The sequence below is a fragment of the Acinonyx jubatus genome, chromosome B4, assembly GCF_027475565.1.
Source record: "Acinonyx jubatus isolate Ajub_Pintada_27869175 chromosome B4, VMU_Ajub_asm_v1.0, whole genome shotgun sequence".
In the NCBI taxonomy this organism is placed as follows: Eukaryota; Metazoa; Chordata; class Mammalia; order Carnivora; family Felidae; genus Acinonyx; species Acinonyx jubatus.
This window is the reverse complement of record NC_069387.1, coordinates 49,448,001-49,468,511: the sequence shown is the minus strand read 5'-3', so window position 1 is coordinate 49,468,511 and position 20,511 is coordinate 49,448,001. Positions and strand designations below refer to the sequence as shown.

Sequence of the window (20,511 nt, the reverse complement as noted above, 5' to 3'; positions counted from 1 at the left end):
AGGTCCTTCATGCCGGTGGAGCAACAGCCCATCCATCCACCAGCGTAGCCTACAGGATGGAGGGAGCCCACCCCCTGGACATCACCGTGACGCTTTGCTGAAATGGGTGAGAGTGCCCACATGAACTTACTGTCTGCCGGGGTCCCAGGCTTCTGCAGCAATCAAGGCTACCAGGTGTCTCTTACTTGAAGATGCGGCAGCCAGTCCACATAATCCAGACCTGGCAAGGCAGCCCAGACTTCAGGAGAAACGTGTGCATACTTGTAGGTTAGGGTTTGGAATCAGGCAGATGCCTTTTAACTCCAGGAGCCTGCTCCTCAGACGCGGCTTCTCCAGAGGCTCCGCTTTTCACGTCCTAGGTTACCCTGATCTGCGCTGCGTGCACAGTGCGCATGCACAGCGCGCTCTCGTAAACTGGCTCCCGGCAGACTCCGCCCTCCAAGCCAGTGGAATATGTGTCAGACCCCAACCGCCTGCAGAGTTTCCAGCGTGAAGGGCGCTCCCCTTCTAAGGTAATATGTGAAGTAAGGTAATATGGGCAGTATTCAGCCCCCATGGATTAGTTGCCTCCTGGGGTCCTGGGCTTCACAAAGACCCAGAATTCCCAGATGTCTCTTAATGCAGGGATACCTGGTCCTGCCACCCTGGCCCTTCCTCACAAGACAGTTGAAAACCCTCCAGCTCTGCATTCGGCAGGAATGTTCCACAAAGGCATGTAGGCACTGCAACTTTAGGCTGTCGTTTTGGACCCGCAAAGGCCCTCTCCTATGACCCAGCCTCTTCAGACATTTGCCCTGGTCGAGGTCCTTGCAAGCTTCTGGTGAATCTCATTTGCATACAGGCATACCTAATATTAGTGAGCTTGTTTATTGCGCTTCACAGACACCTCAGTATTTTATAAATTAAGTTTGTGGCAATCCTGCATTAAGCAAGTCAGTTGGCACTATTTTTCCAACGGCATTTGCTCACTTCATGTTTCTGTGTCACATTTCGTAATTCTTGGAATATTTTAAACTTTTTCATTATGATATTCGTTATGGTGATCAGTGATTATGATTGACTGAAAGCTCAGGTGATAGCATTTTTTTTGTCAATAACATGCTTTTTAATTAAGGTATGTACATTGTGGGGTGTTTTTTTTTTTTTTTTAGACAATGTTTGGCACACTTAATAGACTACAATACACTGTAAACGTAAATTTTACACTGGGAAACTGAAAAATTGACTCGCTTTATTGTATTCTTCACTTTATTGTGGTAGTCTGGAATTGAACCAACAATATCTCCAAGATATGCTTGTTATTTAGTGTTGTATTTTCCTAATCATCTCCTACTTACACCCAGAATTTTCTTCCGAAAAGATCTGATGCACGAATGAGAAGAGCATTTTTATAAAACTTGCAGAGACCCATTACATCGCTGACTTCAGCCCACAAGAGCCACTGTGGGACCCAGTAAGCAGTTCTCAACCACATGGTCATTATCCTTATAATTTAGGATTCTGTCAATACAATAAGAGAACCAACTTAGCTGAACCAGAATTATATTTGAACTCCCCACACTCCCTTTTGGAACATATACTAACTAGGCTGGCCTGGAAAGAAAGCTGTATCATTTCCAGCACAGATCAGAGTAGAATTCCTACTTTTAAAACTAAATACATAAAACTTTCTATTTTGTCTTGATTTTTACACAGCAAGCAACCGCTTGGAGATGATCCATTTTTGGAAACATCCACATTCAGTGACCCAACTGCATGGCTAAAATACGTGAACCAGTAAAAGGTAAGGGAGGTAGAGTTTTTCCATAACCATTCTTAATCAGATTAAGGTGTTTTCTTTCTGTTCCTATATTCCTTATTCACTGGGAGTTTTTTTCTTCTTCTTCTTTTTCTTTGTATTACTAACCAAGAATGGGTAGAGAAGGTTGTTAAGTGCTTTTGTTTGCATTTAAAAAATGTTCTTACAGTTGTTTTTTTTTTTTTTTTGTATTAATATGATGCATCACATTGATTTCTTGGACTAAAGCAAACTTGCATTACCAGAGTAGATATTACATATTCTCTTCATATATATATATATACACACACACACACACATACATATATGTACGTATACATATATACATACATATATGTATGTGTATATATATATACATTTAAGCAATATGTTAAATTTGTTTAAATTTGCTAATTTTTAATATAATTTTTGCATGTATGGTTGTGAGGGATTCTTATATATTTTTCTTATAAAGTATCTGTCTAATTTTGTTATGAGGATAATACTAGCCTTACAGAAAAAGTAATTGAAAAGGGTTTCTTCCTCTTCTGTTTTTCTGGAAGTGTTGGCATTGAGTTGGTAATAATTCTTTCTTAAATGTTTGAGGGAATTCACCAGTTAATCCATCTAGAATTTTCTTTGTAGGAAAATATTTATAATTTCATTTTTTTTTTAATTGGAAAGGGTTTTTAAAGTTTTTAAAATTTTTCTTTGGTCACTTTTGGTAATTTGTGTCTTTAAGGGAGTTTCTCCCTTTCATCCTAGCTGTTGAATTTATTGAACTAAAGTTGGTCTTAATATTTCCTTGTTTTGATTTTAATATCAGTAGAGTCTGCGGATGCCTGGGTGTTTCAGCTGGTTAAGTGTCCAGCTCTTGGTTTTAGCTCAGGTCATGATCTCACAGTTCATGGGATCAAGCCCCACATTGGGCTCTGTGCTGTATAATATATATACATATATTAGTAGAATCTGTAGTGAGGGCCATTCGTTTTCTCCTGATGTTGGTAATTTGTTGTTTTTTTTCTCTTTTACTCTTGACTAATCCACCTAGAAACTTACGAATTTTCTTGATTTTTTTTTCCAAAGAACCTATTTTTGGATTCACTGATTTCCTCTTTATTTTGGTTTAATCTTCTATAGCAGTTGAGTTTTGTTCTTTATTATGTTCTTCTGCATAATTTGGACTTTTTCTGATTTCTTTAGAATTCTTAATAATTTAAATCTCCCTCTCACCTGCCCCAATATAAGGCCATGTTTTGCCTCCTGGCACTCCTTTAGCCATGCCCCAAATTCTTGTGCATTGTATTTTTATTATTATTGTGTTCACATATTTTTAAATCCTCATATTAATTCTTTCTTGACTGTGGGATTATTTACAAGTATGCTGTTCAGTTTCAAAATATTTGGGTTTTATACTTATATTATTGTTATTGATTTCTAACTTAATTCCAGTATTTCTGGTAGTTGCTTTTATATTATATTCTAATTTCACAGTTCTCTGCAGGTTAGTCATCTGATAATGACTTCTGTTATTACTTTAAATGGAAATCAGGAGGGAGGTTTTGAAAGAAAATATTTGTCTAGATAATGAAAATCAAAAGTCAAAATATGAAAAGTTTCTAATATGGAAATGTTACTATAAAATTGTTTATTTGGTTTTTACATTATCAACCTATGGCCACCAATCCAAAGACACAAAATAGTAAAAGTTATATTGACCTGTGGTATCTGTCTTGAAGGTACTGTAAATTTATTATGGGGAGTTTTCTAGAAATTAATAGAAAAGTCGAGAGGGATCAAAACAGTCTTAAAAATTAGAAAATATGTCTACCTCCTGTTTTATATTCCAAATCACAGCTTGCAAATCAAATACTGCTATAGTATCATTTGAAATACACTTGGTGGTAAATAGGAATGATACATATACTTTATGTAAATATTTCTTCTAGTTAGGTTGTACTTTTTTACCAGTGGTAGGGTGCACTTGCACCAGATCTTGGGAAAAACTTCTTTGGTAATCATATTTTCTAATTTCTGCAACCAAGTAAAACTGGCTTGGAATCAAAAACTTAAAAAAAAAAAAAAGTGAGAGATTTTATGTTTTCTTACTTGTTTCATTTTCACTGTCTTCATTCCATTACTTGTTTTATAGGATAAGCTTATGTAATTTAAATCACAGTAAAATATTAAGGTAAAAGAGCCCATATATTATAAATTGAATATTATCTGCATCAATTTCAATTTCTGTCACTGTCAATTTGTGCTTTTTTAAAATTTTCTCTTTTTTTGTTTTAGTAAGTACAGTCTGATGAATGCGACTTATTCTTACTTTTTTGATGATTTTAGAACTTTGTATACTTGAGAAAGTATTATACACAGAAATTCTCACATTACTTTCTGTGTAATTATAAAAATAAAAGGCATACTGGATATTTATATTTTATAAAAAATGAAAACTTTTAAAGATTTTGTTGCTATTACTGACTTCTCTCTTTTAACATAAAACAGACAAAATTTTGTTTATCAATAGGTATTGGTAGGTCAGTGGTCCTTAACCGGGAATGATTTTGCTCTCCAGGGGATATTTGGCAATGTGTGTAGATAGTTTAGGTGTGATAACTGGGGAAGTGCTACTGGCATCTAGTGGTTAGAGACCAGGATACTACTAAACATCCTATGTGCAGGACAGCCCCCTACAACAACAGATTAACATATGTGAACAGTACTGAGGTTGAGAAGCATTTTGTTAGATGAATTCTGGTTATTATTAACTCCAAGATAATATAATATGATTCAAAAATTATTTGTGTAAAATGCCCCTCCTTGTTCATATGGGGTAATAAAATTATTGGAAAACTAAATTATTTTTCAAGTTTTAATAAGGAATTATTAAAGTATTGATAAAATTAAACTTATTCAGGGGTGCTTGGGTGGCTCAGTCGGTTAAGCGTCCAACTTCGGCTCAGGGCGTGATCTCGCGGTCCGTGAGTTCGAGCCCTGCGTCGGGCTCTGTGCTGACAGCTCAGAGCCTGGAGCCTGTTTCAGATTCTGTGTCTTCCTCTCTCTCTGCCCCTCCCCTATTCATGCTCTGTCTCTCTCTGTCTCAAAAATAAATAAATGTTAAAAAAAGAATTTTTTAAAAAAATTAAACTTATTCAAACTATTATGTATTATGTAAGAAGCTGAAAATTTTATTCATCAAAAGAATATATAAGTATAGAATTTACAATGACAATTTCATAATCATGCTTAGCTAATTTATAGATATAATTCTCAAGAAGGGAACATTCATAATATTAGAAAAAGGAGGTGTTCTTTTAAACACTCAGAATTTTCTATAACTGATTGATGAACCACTTGTTGCTTTTTTCTCCCCCTTCTTACAGCACAACTTATTTAGTTACAGAAGTTTGTGGTTATTTCACTAACCTATCCTCTAAAATAATAATTAAAAAAATACAAATACTAACCTTACAGGCTAAAGGGTAGAAAATAATGTCAAAAAGTTAAATTGTTCATTAAAGACAAGGCGCTTCCACTCTCATAACAAATTGCTACACAATTATTAAAGTTTCTAAATTTATCTCATTAATTTTTAGCTCCCTCTCCTTTTTTATTTTAAATTTCTCTAGTGTCCCTATTTTCACATGTTTTTTGAAAATCTATAAATTTTATATTCTTGTTCTGCATGTATCTATATATCTTATATTCAGTAAGTTTCTGTAACAATAAAAATTAATGAATTTTGATTTGCATGTTTTGAACCAAATATGAAAATATATAGTAATTAATAGTGAGGTATCATATCTAACAATTCAGAAACCTGCTGGCAGAATTTTGGTAAACATACAAATTGTAACTAGAGTTTTACATTTAGGGCTGTATTTCTTTACCTTGGTGAAATACTTTGGATAAGATAGTTGACTTGCTTAACTCCCTATAGAAATGTTTTAAATTATATCAGGTTTCTACTAAACTTGGGTATACAATGTGAAAGATTCCAAGGACACTGACATTTCAATAATTACATAGTATAGCACACCCTTGAAATTTAAGTATAGGCTTTCAGATATTGTCAATAATAAGCCAAATGACTATAAGAACAATATTAAATTTAGCATTCATTAAACACTAATTAAAAATAATAGAGTTTGATACAAATTTTTGAAAACATTAAATCAGAATATTTTATATAAAAGTTATTATATTCAAATATAATGGCAAGGATTAAGTCAAGCAGTTATATTCCTCATATTTATTTGCCACAGAATAATTTATAGTGAACATAATTATTGCTTCAAAAAACAAAGAAAAATTATTTGAGTATCTGAAATGTTTTCCCACATAAGTCACCTCCAACAACAGTTTATAAATTTTGTTTTTATAGAAATTTTGATATTTTGCTCTTCCACAGAAATTAACTTCAATTACAAATTACTGTGTTTTGAAGGGGACAGACCCCTATATGCACATATTATGTTTGATTCAGTAAATACAAATAATCAGTATATATGACACCCTTATGCGGTACCCAGTTTGAACAAACTGAGCTACAATCCACGTGAAAAAGAAAAAAAATCTGCGAAATAATAAGAATGATGGTTTCATGTATACCTCAAAATGAAAGTGATGGGCCATTTGCAGAAATATGCACGAACAAATAGGATGTGCTACTCTTTCTGAATTAAAAAGTCCCTAATAACTGTAAAAAATATGGACACTAGATTGGATCATTTCATAAAAAACAAAAGCAAGCAATTTAAACCTTTCATAGTTAATCCATGTAGCAGGGAAGGTTCATACTTAGGGAGGGCCCATCTGGCCTCTCTACAAATGGAAAGGTTTGTACATATGGGCCATAACATATGCATAGCTAGCTGAACCAACCCCTGCAACTAAATAGTAATTAGCATGGGGCAGGTTTTTTATGGCTGCTAGCATACTAGCAAGTCCTTCCTGACCTACATCCAAATGGACATATGATTACATAAAATGGGTAGTTTCTTTCTCAAGCATTTATTTGTGTGCAAAAATGTAGGATTTGTTTAACTGCCGCCAACTAAAGAACTGAGACCCATATGTTACCCCATAAACTTACCGGTTAGCAATTTGTTATAAGCAAGATGCAAATATTATGGTAAGCATTCAGAACGTTTATTCAATGAACCTTATGTTGTAAATGGAAACAACAGTATGTCAGAAAATTTCGTAACCACGATTTCACCACTGGTCCCATTTTATGTGTAATTCAGTTTCCAAAATCTACAATTTTCAATTAGAGACACGAAGGTCAGCAGAGTTTTAAATATAAAGTAATACATGATTCCATTTTAGCAGGAAAGAAATAGTGAAAGCTAGAGCTTGAAGAGATTGTACAATGTTTAATTTTAAGTAGGTCATAGTCGACTTATTAGGTATATCAGACAGACTATACTCTTGAATATTTGGTAAATTTGGTTTGAATCTGAATAGGATTTGATGAGGTACTAAAGTGTAAGGGAGCTTTAAACTATAGACAATCCAGAGAATTATAGAAATTAACATTAAATTAAGGGTTTAACAAATTCACATTTATTGAGAACAATTTAGACATCAATATAAGAGGTGTACTTTGAATCTAGTTCTATTCTAGGTATAAAGACCTGGAAAGATTGATGATTTTTAAAGTTCTAAGAGCTTTAAATTTTGCCAGACCAAACCACAGATTTGTAATAAAAACTCAGAAATTGTGCAGTCCAGTAGGACTTTAAACACACAAGTCTATTATAATTTTGAGAGGTTAAGTTCTAGTTTTACTAACTATTCCTGTTGCTTATAAAGAGTCAAGAAGAATGCTTCTCACACAATTTGACATGTGAAAAATGGAAAGGAAATATAGTAGACTTTTGAATAGGTCATTGTTATGTGCATAAAATTTTTAAAATTATCAATGACGCTAATGTAAATAATGTTAATGTGGATCGGTTTTCATCAGGAACTCTTAAACATTAATCAGGAAATAGTGACCAATATTTTCATCTTTATCTTAGAATTTTGAAAATGTCCGTGCATCAGCTAAGATTCTTTCCATTGCAACTATTAGAAAACCTAATTTATAATGTTCTAAAAGTGAAATTTACTGGCTCACATTACTTCAGGAATAGTTTTAACTTCAAGTATGGGTTAATCCCAAATCTCAAAAATGCCATAACATTTTTTGTTTGTTTGTTTCTCTGTTTTCATCTGAATCTTTAGCTCTGTCTTCTTCTATGTTGGCTTTATTACTAAGCTGACCTCCTACATGGTGGGGAGATGGCTGCTACAAGATCCAGAGTCCACATCTTCATACTTTCAAATTCAATGAAGAGTTTCTCTTAACCCATAAATCCCGATAAGCAGTACCTTTTTACTTTGTCAACTTTATCATCCGTAGGTTAAGGGATTGGCTTTTTTTTTTTTTTTGGTCTGATGTTTATTTCCATATTTTGTGATTGTAGAATAGTGCCTGGCTCATATATGTCGCTCAATAATTTTTCTATGAGTGAATAAATAAGTAAATCCTCTCCAAAATATATTTCTCTACAGAGTAGAGAAAAATGGTTTACCAAAAGAAAACTTTGGTTCTGGTGTTAGAACAAGAGGTAATGGATACAGAAACCAGATCAGCAGGTACTAGATACTCAGACTAATATTTTCTACCTGAAGATGTCAAAATCTGCTTTTACCTGGGTGTTCTTTGAAAGAATCTCTATGTTTCTAAAGCTTCATTTTAATGTTGCTATAGTGGTCACTGGTAACTGTTCCTTGAAAATAACTATTCATTCAGTCTTTTTAAGATAATAATTTAAATATAATAAAATAATTATTTTTTAAAATAATTTAAAATACAGTACACAAGAAACGGGAATATTTTATGCTAAAGCACTAAGAAAACCAAAGTTTATTTTATTTCATTTCATTCTTTTAGAAGACTTATACTTTCATATGCCAGAGATAAATAATCTCATAGTAACATGTAGACCAAACAAAACATGGTTGAAATCCTTAACTTTCATATTACTATTTAAGCAATCTTTGTGTTACTTCCTAACAGTGTTCTGTGAAACTCATTCCTAGAAATATTTCTGTCCTAAAGATGATCACATCAGATTAACTTGGGTTACATATAGTTCCAGAGTTAAATACAAGAATAGAGTTAATGGATCAGTCCCTACTATCAATATAAAAAGTCATCTTTCCTCTGTTGTATCAAATAAGTGAGTACACAAACACCTGATCCTTAAATTAGTCCTGTAGCCTGCCACAATGGAACCTAAGTAGAGTTATAATGGGCCTTTTAAAATAGAAAAACAAGGCCTTTAACCTGATCAAGGAATTTTATTTTCTCTTAAGGCTCTCTTGGATAATGATTATAGATACTAAAAATCTGTAAACATACCCATTTTCTACTTAGAATAAATTTTAATATATGCTTATAATTTTAAGAAAAACTATATCTTTGAATTAGCATTTGTGGGAAGTTTTTATACTTGATAAGAACATTTATGAAAAAATAAGGCACCTGGTGACTCAGTCAGTTAGACATCTCACTCTTGATTTCGGCTCAGGTCATGATCTCACAGTTTGTGAGATTGAGCCCCAAGTCAGGTTCTGGGCTGACGGTGTGGAACCTGCTTGGAATTTTCTCTCTCCCTCTCTTTCTGCTCCTCCCCTTCTTGTGCGCTCTCTCTCTCTCTCTCTCTCTCTCTCTCTCTCTCTCTCTCTCCCTGTCTCTCTCTCTCTCTCAAAATAAATAAACATTAAAAAAAGAAAAAACTTTTAGGGGCACCTGGGTGGCTCAGTTGGTTAGGTGGCTGGCTTTGGCTCAGGTCATGATCTCACAGTTCAAGCCCCGCATTGGGCTTTGTGCTGAAAGCTCAGAACCTGGAGCCTGCTTCAGATTCTGTGTCTCCCTCTCTGCCTCTTCCCCCTTTGTGTTTGTGTCTCAAAAATAAATAAATGTCACAAATTTTTTTTAAAAAAAGAAGAACTTTTAGGATAATCATTGACACATAGAAAATGCTTAATAATTGTAGACTATGTTAATCTTTGTTATTATTATCATGTAACAAATTTTGTTTCTAGAAAGAAGAAAATAAACTAACAAAAAATTCTCAATGTACTGGCCCAAAATACTTAATATGTTTCACCAAAGGGAAATTTATCTTTATCTCCTACATGAAGCAACAGATAATAGCTAAATAGCTTTTGATCTCCATCAACATTACTACCTACCCAATAGTTGGAAAAGTCAGGACTATAATGGTACTTGTAACGTTGTTTCAATTTGTCATGATAGCATAAAAAACACTATCTTTATAATATTACTATGTTATGATTTTATCACTATTGCCAGTACATTGTTTTTAGGAAAAACAAAAACAAAACAACTTTACTCAGCTAGGCAATGGCTGGTAGGTCCATAGGAATTGTCATGATTGTATATAAAGAAGCTCAGGTTAGGGACCTTAAATAATATAAAGATACTAAGAAATTAGTTGATCTCAATAATGAAGAAGATAATGTTGAAAAAAAAATAAAGGGAGAAAGAGAGAAAGAGGGGTGAGGGAGGGACTGAAGAAAGCAGAGAGAAAAAGAAGGAAAAAAAAGGAGGGGGATGCTATTAAACTATATACTACAGAGGATAAGGGTGGAGGCCCCCTCCCCACAAAAATATGTCGGCTTAAAAAATGTCATCTTTTTGTAACTAAAGAATCCCTCATCAGTGTCATTTCTTATGTGTAAAAGAATGGCTTAAAAAGCTCTTATATTAATAAAATTCCCTTTTATTTCTATTTGTTGTTTTGGGGATAGTGGATATTAATGGTAATTACTGAGATTCCCTCTGACTCTATCTTTCTATCTCAACTTTTGTAAACTCAGTGCTGGTTTTGAATTGAACCATTGCATGTGAGACTTGCTTCCTGCCAATAGTGTTTCTTTCCCACTTTGTCCTAAATGCTAGCCACAAGATGGCCAGCCCACCACTCAACAGAAATATATCTAAACTCATAAATGTAATCTTTTAAGGACATTATATAGTTAAAAAGCAAGGGCTAAATGGGTAGAGGGAGTCAAAAGGTACAGTCTTCCAGTTATAAAGTAGATAAGTCATGGGGATATAATGTACAGCATGGTGACTATAGTTAATAGCATGCATTGTGTATTTAAAAGTTGCTTAAAGTGTAGATCTTCAAAATTCTCATCACAAGAAAAAAATAATTTTTAACTATGTGTGGTGATGAATGTTAACTTATTCTGGTGAACATTTTTGCAATATATATAAATATATCAAATCATTATATTGTATACCTGAAATGAATATGATGCATATCCACTTATATCTCATTAAAAAAAAAGTTAACTTTTTTAAATACTAAAGTAATTGCTCTCCATAGCTAAAACAAAACAAAAGCAAGGATTCAAAGTTTTCAGAAAAATTTCATATTCTTAAATAGAGATTATTCCTTTGCAGGGAAAATATTTGTGGGTGTAATTCATAGAAGTGCCATAAAAAAGGGCATTTTGGTTTGGCAGAAATAAGTTTTTCAGATTGTACTCCATACAGAAGTTGTTGTTTTTATTTTCCTCACCTAAGTTTACAGAACTATAGCATCTTTCCCCACCTTGTAGGAACCTTCTTTCACCATGTAGAAGAGAGTGTTTGTGCTTAAAATAATCCATATAAGAAGGAACAGCTTCCATTTTCAGTTCTCATTTTCTGGGATTTGTGCAATAGTAATTAGGAACATAAATAGACATAAGAAGAACAAGAGAAAAGCATATGTTAACAATGCAATTAGGTAAAAGCAAGAAAGTCTACTGGTAAAGTGCTAAAAACTGCAATTGGAAAAACAAGTAATTTGTATGATTAACATTACTTCCAGAGTGTGGGCTAGCGTGGAAGGCAGAAGCATAAGCTATGTTTTTAGATATAGGAACAACAAAAGGAAGGTATTATCTGAGCCAAGACCAGAACGAGTTCAGTAACTTGACCTTAGTTACACCTAGTTAAAATTCCACTCGATGCAATTATTTGTCCTAAAGTATATATTTTTAATGTGTATGATTTATATCAGAATATGGGTTTCATTTTTCATTTTCTTGTCTCTCATTTCTCAATCCACTCTAATTATTGATATTCTCTTCTCTTACTTATCAACTTCCTATAAATATCATCACCTCTCCACCAACCTATGCTTGACAGGGTCAAAAATAATACACTATCCCTCAATCTGATGAATAATTTCAAGTCCTTATTTTTTTATATGAAATTTATTGTCAATTTGGTTTCCATACAACACCCAGTGTTCATCCCAACAGGTGCCCTCCTCACTGCCCATCACCCACTTTCCCTTCCCTCCCAACCCCCATCAACCCTCAGTTTATTTTGAGTTTTTAAGAGTCTCTTATGGTTTGCCTCCCTCCCTCTCTCTTTTTTCCTTCCCCTCCCCCATGGTCCATCCTTAAGTTTCTCAGGATCCACATAAGAATGAAAACATATGGTATCTGTCTTTCTCTGTATGACTTATTTCACTTAGCATCACACTCTCCAGTTCCATCCATGTTGCCACAAAAGGCCATATTTCATTCTCTCTCATTGCCACGTAGCACTCCATTGTGTATATAAACCACAATTTCTTTATCCATTCATCAGTTGATGGACATTTAGGCTCTTTCCATAATTGGGCTATTGTTGAAAGTGCTGCTAAAAACTTAGGGGTACAAGTGCCCCTATGCATCAGCACTCCTGTATCCCTTGGGTAAATTCCTAGCAGTGCTGTTGCTGGGTCATAGGGTAGATCTATTTTTAATTTTTTGAGGAACCTCCACACTGTTTTCCAGAGTGGCTGCACCAGTTTGCATACCCACCAACAGTGCAAGAGGGTTCCTGTTTCTCCACATCCTTGCCATAATTAATAGTCTACTGATTTGTTCATTTTAGCCACTCTGACTGGCGTGAGGTGGTATCTGAGTGTGGTTTTGCTTTGTATTTCCCAGATGAGGAGCAACGTTGAGCATCTTTTCATGTGCCTGTTGGCCATCTGGATGTCTTCTTTAGAAAAGTGTCTATTCATGTCTTCTGCCCATTTCTTCACTGGATTATTTGTTTTTTGAATGTGGAGTTTGGTGAGCTCTTTATAAATTTTGGATACTAGCCCTTTGTCCGATATGTCATTTGCAAATATTTTTTCCCATTCTGTTGGTTGCTTTTTAGTTTTGTTGTTTCCTTTACAGTGCAGAAGCTTTATTTCTTCATGAGGTCCCAATAGTTCATTTTTGCTTTTAATTCCCTTGCCTTTGGGGATGTGTCAAGTAAGAAATTGCTGCGGCTGAGATCAGAGAGGTTTTTTCCTGCTTTCTCCTCTAGGGTTTTGATGGTTTCCTGTCTCACATTCAGGTCCTTTAACCATTTTGAGTTGATTTTTGTGAATGGTGTAAGAAAGTGGTCTAGTTTCATTCTTCTGTATGTTGCTGTCCAGTTCTCCCAGCACCATTTGTTAAAGAGACTGTCTTTTTTCCATTGGATGTTCTTTCCTGCTTTGTCAAAGATGAGTTGGCCATTCTTTTGTGGGTCCAAATCTGGAGTCTCTATTCTATTGCATTGGTCTATATGTCTGTTTTTGTGCCAATACCATGCTGTCTTGATGATTACAGCTTTGTAGTAGATGCTAAAGTCTGGGATTGTGATGCCTCCTGCTTTGGTCTTCTTCTTCAATATTACTTTGGCTATTCGGGGTCTTTTGTGGTTCCATACAGAATTTAGGATTGCTTGTTCTAGCTTTGAGAAGAATGCTGGTGCAATTTTGATTGGGACTGCATTGAATGTGTAGATTGCTTTGGGTAGTATTGACATTTTAGCAATATTTATTCTTCCAATCCATGAGCATGGAATGTTTTTCCATTTATTTATATCTTCTTCAATTTCCTTCATAAGCATTCTATAGTTTTCAGCATACAGATCCTGTACATCTTTGGTTAGGTTGATTCCTAGGTATTTTATGATTCTTGGTGTAATTGTGAATGGGATCAATTTATTCGTCTTTCTGTTGTTTCATTATTAGTGTATAAGAATGCAGCTGATTTCTGTACATTAATTTTGTATCCTGAGACTTTGCTGAATTCATGTATCAGTTCTAGCAGACTTTTGGTGGAGTCTGTCAGATTTTCCATGTATAATATCATGTCATCTGCAAAAAGTGAAAGCTTGACTTCATCTTTGCCAGTTTTGATGCCATTGATTTCCTTTTGTTTTCTGATTGCTGATTCTAGAACTTCCAACACTATATTAAACAACAGCAGTGAGAGGGGACCTCTCTGTCGTGTTCCTGATCTCAGGGGGAAAGCTCTCAGTTTTTCCCCATTGAGGATGATATTAGCTGTAGGCTTTTCATAAATGGCTTTTATGATGTTTAAGTATGTTCCTTCTATCCTGACTTTCTCCAGGGTTTTTTTTAATAAAGGATGCTGAATTTTGTCAAATGCTTTTTCTGCATCAATTGACAGAATCATATGCTTCTTATCTTTTCTTTTATTAATGTGATGTATCACATTGATTTATTTGAAAATGTTGAACCAGCCCTGCAGCCCAGGAATGAATCTCACTTGATCGTGGTGTATAATTCTTTTTATATACTGTTGAATTTGATTTGATAGTATCTTATTGAGATTTTTTGCATCCATATTCATCAAGGATATTGGCCTGTAGTTCTCTTTTTTTGCTGGGTCTCTGTCTGGTTCAGGAATCAAAGTAAAGCTGGATTCATAAAATGAGTCTGGAAGTTTTCCTTCCCTTTCCATTTTTTGGAACAGCTTGAGAAGGATAGGTATTATCTCTGCTTTAAATGTCTGGTAGAATTCCCCAGGGAAGCCATCTATCTGGTCCCGGACTCTTATTTGTTGGGAGATTTTTGATAACTGATTCAATGTCTTTACTGGTTATGGGTCTGTTCAAATTTTCTACTTCTTCCTGTTTGAGTTTTGGAAGTGTGTGGGGGTTTAGGAATTTGTCCATTTCTTCCAGGTTGTCCAGTTTGTTGGCATATAATTTTTCATAGTATTCCCTGATAATTCCTTGTTATTTCTGAGGGATTGGTTGTAAAAATTCCATTTTCATTCATGATTTTATCTATTTGGGTCATCTCCCTTTTCTTTTTGAGAAGCCTGGCTAGAGGTTTATCAGTTTTGTTTGTTTTTTCAAAAAACCAACTCTTGTTTTCATTGATATGCCCTACAGATTTTTTAGATTCCATATTGCTTACTTCTCCTCTGATCTTTATTATGTCTCTTCTTCTGCTGGGTTTGGGGTGTCTTTGCTGTTCTGCTTCTATTTCCTTTAGGTATGCTGTTAGATTTTGTATTTGGAATTTTTCTTGTTTCTTGAGATAGATCTGGATTGCAATGTATTTTCCTCTCAGGACTGCCTTCGCTGCATCCCAAAGCGTTTGGATTGTTGTATTTTCATTTTCATTTGTTTCCATATATTTTTTAATTTCTTCTCTAATTGCCTGGTTGACCCATTCATTCTTTAGTAGGGTGTTCTTTAACCTCCATGCTGTTGGAGGTTTTCCAGACTTTTTCCTTTGGTTGATACCAAGTTTCATAGCATTGTGATCTGGAAGTGTGCATGGTATGATCTCAGTTCTTGTATACTTATGAAGGGCTGTTTTGTGATCCAGTATGTGATCTATCCTGGAGAATGTTCCATGTGCACGCGAGAAGAAAGTATATTCTGTTGCTTTGGGATGCAGAGTTCTAAATATATCTGTCAAGTTCATCTGATCCAATGTATCATTCAGGCCCTTGTTTCCTTATTGATCCTGTGTCTAGATGATCTATCCCATTGTTGTAAGTGGGGTATTAAAGTCCCCTGCAATTACCACATTCTTATTGATAAGGTTGCTTATGTTTGTGATTAATCGTTTTATATATTTGGTGGGTCCCGTATTTGGCACATAGACATTTATAATTGTTAGCTCTTCCTGATGGATAGACCCTGTAATTATTATATAATGCCCTTCTTCATCTCTTGTTACAGCCTTTAATTTGAAGTCTAGTTTGTCTGATATAAGTATGGCTACTCCAGCTTTTTTTGACTTCCAGTAGCAGGATAGATAGTTCTCCATCCCCTCACTTTCAATCTGAAGATGTCCTCAGGTCTCAAATGAGTCTCTTGTAGACAGCAAATAGATGGGTCCTGTTTTTTTAAATCCATTCTCATACCCTATGTCTTTTGATTGGAGCATTTAGTCCATTTACATTCAGTGTTATTATTGAAAGGTTTGGGTTTAGAGTCATTGTGTTGTCTGTAGGTTTCATGCTTGTAGTGATGTCTCTGGTACTTTGTGGTCCTTGCAACATTTCACTCACAGACTCCCCCTTAGGATCTCTTGTAGGGCTGGTTTAGTGGTGATGAATTCCTTCAGTTTTTGTTTGTTTGGGAAAATCTTTATCTCTCCTTCTATTCTGAATGACAGACTTGCTGGATAAAGGATTCTCGGCTGCATATTTTTTTTCTGTTCATCACATTGAAGATTTCCTGCCATTCCTTTCTGGCCTGCCAAGTTTCAGTAGAGAGATCGGTCACGAGTCTTATAGGTCTCCCTTTATATGTTAGAGCACGTTTATCTCTAGCAGCTTTCAGAATTTTCTCTTTATCCTTGTATTTTGCCAGTTTCACTATAAGTCATGCAGAAGATTAATTCAAGTTACGTCTGAAGGCAGTTTTCTGTGCCTCTTGGATTTAATGCCTATTTCCTTCCCTGATCAGGGAAGTTCTCAGCTATGATTTGTTCAAGTACACCTTCAGCCTCTTTCTCTCTCTCTTCTTCTTCTGGAATTCCTATGATACGGATATTGTCCATTTGATTGCATCACTTAGTTCTCTAATTCTCCCCTCATACTCCCGGATTTTTTTATCTTTCTTTTTCTCAGCTTCCTCTTTTTCCATAATTTTATCTTCTAATTCAACTATTCTCTCCTCTGCCTCTTCAGTCCTTGCTATGGCTGCGTCCATTTTGTTTTGCACCTCATTTATAGCATTTTTTAGCTCCTCATGTTATTTCTTAGTCCCTTGATCTCTGTAGCAATAGATTCTCTGCTGTCCTCTATGCTTTTTCCAAGCCTAGTGATTAATTTTATGACTGTTATTGTAAATTCTTGTTCCATTATATTGTGTAAACCATTTTGATCAGTTCGTTAGCTGTCACTGCTTCCTGGAGTTTCTTTTGAGGAGAATTCTTCTGTTTCGTCATTTTGGGTAGTCCCTGCGGTAGCTCCAAACTGCAGGGCACTTCCCCTGTGCTGTCTGGAGTAACTTGTGTTGGTGGGCAGGGCCACAGTCAGACCCAATGTCTGCCCTCAGCTTACTACTGGGGCCACAATCAGACTGGTGTGTACCTTATCTTCCCCTCTCCCAGGGTTAGGACTCACTGTGGAGTGGTGTGGCCCCTGTCTGGACTACTTGCACACTGCCAGGCTTGTGGAGCTGCTTCGATGGGATCTGGCCAAGGGTGTATCAGACTGGGTGGATCCACAAGGTGCACAGGGGTGGGAGGGGCAGGCTTACCTAGCTTTGCCCTCCTGGTCCCCTGTGGGAGAGGCCCTGAAGCACAGGGAGGGAGGGAGGCAGGCCAATCAGAGGGATGGATCCACAGAAGCACAGCATTGGGCATTTGCGTGGTGCAAGCAAGTTTGGTGATGGGACGTGGTTCCCTTTGGAATTTCGGCTGGGGGATGGGAGAGGGAAATGGCGCTGGCCAAAGTCTGTTCCCCAGCCAAACTGAGCCCTGTCTTCCAGGGCTCAACAACTCTTCTTCCCGGCGTCCTCTCACCCTCCCACTCTCCGAGCAGAGCTGTTGACTCTTAACATTCCAGATGTTAAGTCCCCCTGGCTGTCAGAACTCACGCAGTCCAGCCCCTCTGCTTTTTCAAGCCAGACTCCAGGGGCTCTGTCTTGCCCGGCAGGCTGCCCCTCGACCTCCCAGGCTCCCTCTTGCCAGTCCATGTAGCGCGCACCGCCTCTCCACCCTTCCTACCCTCTTCTGTGGACCTCTTGTCTACACTTGGCCCCAGAGGGTCCGTTCTGCTAGTGTTCTGGCAGTTTTCTGGGTTATTTAGGCAGATTTGGGTGGAATCTAAGCAATTAGCAGGACGAGGTGAGCCCAGTGTCCTGCTATGCCGCCATCTTCCTAAGTCCTTATTTTTTTGGAATACAGAATAATTAAGGTTCTTTTTCCTAACTTTCTGAGTCCAGACTCCTCTGGTTGTACTCTCTGCTACTCCTTCTCAATCTCCTTTGCAATTTCTTTTATTCTTACCTCACTATTAAATATTCGGATTACTTAGAGACTTTTCCAGGCCTACTTATTTCATCTGATTCATCTTCCCTATACAATTTTACTCCCAGGTTTCAATTACTGTCTTTATACAACAACTCTGAAATTTGTGTCTCTACATCAGACTTCTCTTTTTCTCTTTTAAATGTTAGACATACATATTCAACTGCTTCCTGAACATTTTTAAATAGTGAATCACAAATTGTTCAAACTTGATTAGTCTAAAACTTAATTCATCATCTCACCCCTATTTTTTTTGTGCAACATATTTCTTCTCCTAGTTTTCCCAACATCAGCAAATGAAATGACCACATTTGTAAAACTCATATAAAAAGATACAAACTGCAAAATCCTGTTTGATGCCTATAGCAAACACTACCAGCACTCTGCTCAGATCCCCTCAAATCCCTGCTTTTGTGATTTAGTTTCGTTGTGTCCTTTTCCAGGCTCCCTGTGCTCCTGTGTCCAATGGCCCACACCTTTATCTCTTAAAAGAACCTTCCTTGAGCTACTAAACCCATTTTGCCCATGTGCAGAAATCCAGAGTGTCCTAGTAGTAATTTAGCCATTCAGCCAATGACTGATGATGCAGAAATAAGATATTCTGACTAGATTAGGTTGGCCTGTTTTATGCTTCTATAATACCCCAAATTTCTCTATTGACATAGTACACTCATAAATATTTGTGCAATGCTTTCCTTCCTTGCTAGATTCTGAGTCCGTCGGGGCAGGAGATATATGTGTTTTCTTTTCTTCATTTTTCATTTCTGTAGGTTCAGCACCTGGCATAATGCCTGACACAAAATAGGTGCTTTATAAATATTTGTTGAATGAATAAGTTAAGCATTCCTTTAACCATTGTAAGTTTTCCTGAGAGATACCTAAGTTGGGTTGGCACAACCAAGATAGATAATTACATTCCTTAGTTGGCAGGATAAAGTAATTCTGTACAGGTGGGGGCATGTATACACATGTAAACAAATATCTACATCCATAAGATATGCCACATACTATTTTATGTACATATAAATGGAAGAATTCTAGACAGATTGTTTATAAAATACCAAATGGCGCTAAGTATTGTCTTGTGTAATTTTAAAAAGATAACACTAAATTTGAAGCACTTAAAAGTATGTGATTACATATGTCACTTCCCATGTGTCTTCTAAAATCTTTCCCCAACTAAAAGCAACAAAACCCCAATTCACATCATACTCTTGTTATTGTTGTTTTTGTTCTTACAGCTCCCTGCAACTTTACAGAACCCATGAGCACAAGTGCTATCTCATTGAATCCTTGCATGTAGGTGCCATGGTCAAGTGATCATTGGTGGCAAAGCTGGTGCTAGACATCGTATCTGCTGACTCCGTCTCCAGAAAATTTTCCTCTCACACATTACTCAGGGCCTGACCCCAAGCCCCCGCCTGTACTGAGCACAGCCGCAGTGGTCCTGGCTCCTCTACCTACTGCCTATGCTGCCCCACCCCCACCTTCGCCATTTGCTTATGCTATTCACTTATTTTTTTTAAGCATTTCAGGCATTTTAATTCTATTTAATTTTCTTCTTCCCTTGTCTTATACCTCTCTCCCTCATCCACTTATGATGGCTTCTTTACATACTGGCACCAAAAAGCCAAAATTCGGGTAAAAGAAGTCTCCTGTTTTTGCTACATGTTGCCAAATAGTTCATGTTCTTATACCTGGTGCCTCCTCTTGGTCCTGTTTTCATTATTCTCATGTTTCTTTATTATGAGAAGAAAGGAAAGAGTTATCACAGTGGGAAAAAATAGGGGAGGGGGTGTCAGGGAGAGCAGAAAAGCAAAATGAGGATTTATTTCATGCTGTATTAGCGTGTCATAGTAAGGCTTCTGACTTTGTCATCCTTGGCACATCACCACCCCCCCCCCATATAGAATTCATCATTAGGCTTTGTTGATTTACCTCTGTAGTATGTCTCAAGTCCATCCACTTCTTTCCATTTCAACCATCATCACCCTAATTCAGTTTTCCCCAACTAGCTCCTGTCAATTTGCACCCACTCTTGCCCATCCCATGTGTGTCCCAGGCTCTAGACAGAATGATCAAAAAGGACTTTTAAGTATCAAGCTAAACCCTCTAAAGAATACTAATAACTAATAACTAGTACTAATACTAATAACTAATAAAGAATACTAATAACACTAATAGTGTCATGACTATTGTTAAAATTTGTTCAGCACTTCCAAAGTGCCAGGTACTATTTTTTTTTTAAATTGGGCCTTTGAATGTAAGAAATCATTTCATTTTTTTTTACATGTTTTAGGAGGCAAATGGATCTTATAACTTGCTCATAATACTTCCTATATTCTGATGGGAGCACATGCACACACACAGAGACAC

The 20,511-nt window shown here is 36.1% G+C and overlaps 1 protein-coding gene across 2 annotated transcripts in view; it reads left to right on the top strand.

Moving 5' to 3' along the window:
* Positions 1 to 412: 412 nt before the first annotated feature.
* The window catches only part of LMO3 (LIM domain only 3), a 388,908-nt gene continuing 368,809 nt past the window's right edge, over positions 413 to 20,511 (top strand). For both annotated transcript variants that reach the window (XM_053225880.1, XM_053225879.1), the window contains exons 1-2: positions 413 to 512; positions 1,696 to 1,783. The gene's annotated coding sequence lies outside the window, so the exon portion shown is untranslated. The remainder of the gene's footprint in view (positions 513 to 1,695; positions 1,784 to 20,511) is intronic.